Below are 2,588 nucleotides of genomic sequence, written 5' to 3'. Positions count from 1 at the left end.
AAATTGTTAGATCTTCTTTTTGGACAAACCCTTTGAGTATGATATAGTGTCCTTCCTCATCTCTCATTATAGTCTTTGGCTTAAAATCTACTTGATCTGATATAAGTATTGCCACCCCTGCTTTCTTCTGGTGTCCATTAGCATGGTCAATTGTTTTCCATCACTTCGCTTTTAATCTGGAGGTGTCTTTAGGTCTAAAACGAGTTTCTTGTAGGCAACATATAGATGAGTTTTGTTTATTTATTCATTCCAATATCCTGTGTCTTTTGATTGGGGCATTTAGCCCATTGACATTCAGGGTAACTATTGAGAGATATGAATTTAGTGCCATTGTATTGCCTGTAAGGTGACTGTTACTGTATATTGTGTCTGTTCCTTTCTGATCTACTACTTTTAGGCTCTCTCTTCACTTAGAGGACCCCTTTCAAGATTTCCTGTTGAGCTGGTTTGGTGTTTGCAAATTCTTTCAGTTTTTGTTTGTCCTGGAAGCTTTTAATCTCTCCTTCTATTTTCAGTGATAGCCTAGCTGGATATAGTATTCTTGGCTGCATGTTTTTCTCATTTAGTGCTCTGAATATATCATGCCAGTTTTTTGTGGCCTGCCAGTTCTCTGTGGATAATTCTTCTGCCAATCTAATATTTTTACTATTGTATGTTACAGATTTCTTTCCCAGGCTGCTTTCAGGATTTTCTCTTTGTCACTAAGACTTGTAAATTTTACTATTAGGTGATGGGGTGTGGACCTATTCTTGTTGATTTTGAGGTGGGTTCTCTGCACCTCCTGGATTTTGATGCTTGTTCCCTTTGCCATATTAGGGAAATTCTCTCCAATAATTCTCTCCAATATACCTTGTGCTCCCATTTCTCTTTCTTCTTCTTCTGGAATCCCAGTTATTCTCCCATCCAAGTACTAACCAGGCCCTACCCTGCTTAGCTTCCGAGATCAGACGAGATCGGGTGCGTTCAGGGTGGTATGGCCGTAGACCCAGTTATTCTAATGTTGTTTCATTTTGTGGTGTCATTTATTGCTCAAATTCTCCCCTCGTGGTCCAGTAGATATTTGTCCCTCTTTTGCTCATCTTCTTTATTCTCTGTCATTTGGTCTTCTATATCATTAATTCTTTTTCTGCCTCATTTATCCTAGCAGTAAGAGCCTCCATTTGTTATTGCACCTCATTAATAGCTTTTTTGATTTCAACTTGGTTAGATTTTAGTTCTTTTATTTCTTCAGAAAGGGCTTTTATATTACCCGGGATGGTTTCTCTAATATCTTCCATGCCTTTTTTGAGCCCAGCTAGAACCTTTAGAATTGTCATTCTGAACTCAAGATCTGACATATTACCAATGTCTTTATTGATTAGGTCCCTAGCCTTCAGTACTGCCTCTTGTTCTTTTTTTTTTTTTTTTTTTTTTTTTTGTGGTGAATTTTTCTGCCTTGTCATTTTGTCTGGGTAAGAGTATATGAAGGAGCAAGTAAAATACTTAAAGGGTGACAAAGACCCCAGGAAAATACACTTTAACCAAATCAGAAGAGACCCCAAATAGTTGGGTGGGGGAGAAAGGGGATAAAAAGAGGCTCAGAAAAAAAAAGAAACAATTAAAAAACGAAAACAAATGAAGGAAAAAATATAAAAAAGAAAAAATATATATATTAGATAAACTAGTTAAAATACGTTAAAAAAGAAAAGGGTAAGAGTTAAAAAAATTAGCAGAAGAGGAAGAAAAAAATTAAAAATAAAAACAAATTAAATTAACTGCAAGACTAATGAATCATGGAGAGAAAGCCATGAGTTCAATGCTTTGCTTTCTCCTTCTCTGGAATTCCACTGCTCTCCTTGGTATTGAACCTGTACTCCTTGGTAGGTGAACTTGGTCCTGGCTGGATTTCTTGTTGATCTTCTGGGGGAGCAGCCTGTTGTAGTGATTCTCAAGTGTCTTTGCCCCAGGCAGAATTGCACCTCCCTTACCAGGGGCCGGGCTGAGTAATTTGCTTGTTTTCCCTTTCAGGAGCTTTTGTTCCCTGAACGCTTTCCATAGAGTTCTGGAGGGCGGATATGAAAATGGCGGCCTCCCAAGTCTCTAGCCCAGAGGAGCCGAGAGCTTGGGCTCCACTCTTCAATGCACCCTCAGAGAATAGCACCCAATAACTCCCGTCTCCCTGGCTTCTGACCACGCTCCAAGCTCACACAGGCTGTGACCTGTTCAAGGTAACCCTGAGCTGAGAGCTCACTCCTTGGTTCTGTCTCTGTAGCTGGCTTCCCTGTTCTAATACCTGCAAGCTCTGTGACACTCAGACACCCCCGATCCTTCTGTAACCTTGTGGGACCTGGTGCCGTGCTGACCCTGTGTGGGGTTCACCCCGGTTTAACCTCTGGAGCTATGTCCCCCAGTGAAACAGAATTGTAACAGTCCTGATTTTGTGCTCCATTGCTCTGCCGCTTGTTGAGAGTTGGCCCCTCCCCCCGCAGTCTATCTTCCTGTCGCTCTGGATTCACTTCTCCACTTGTCCTACCTTTCAGAAAGTGTTGATTTTCTGTGTCTAGAATTGCTGTTATTCTTCTCTTCAATCTCCTGTTGGATTTGTAGAT

General features: G+C 40.6%; 1 pseudogene; it reads right to left on the bottom strand.

Annotated features, from left to right (window-relative positions):
* Nucleotides 1–867: 867 nt before the first annotated feature.
* On the bottom strand, nt 868–985 carry LOC132014727 (5S ribosomal RNA; annotated as a pseudogene).
* Between the last annotated feature and the right edge of the window lie 1,603 nt (nt 986–2,588).

The sequence above is a fragment of the Mustela nigripes genome, chromosome 3, assembly GCF_022355385.1.
Source record: "Mustela nigripes isolate SB6536 chromosome 3, MUSNIG.SB6536, whole genome shotgun sequence".
NCBI lineage: Eukaryota > Metazoa > Chordata > Mammalia > Carnivora > Mustelidae > Mustela > Mustela nigripes.
The sequence above is the reverse complement of the archived record's forward strand: the minus strand, read 5'-3'. Positions and strand labels throughout refer to the sequence as shown.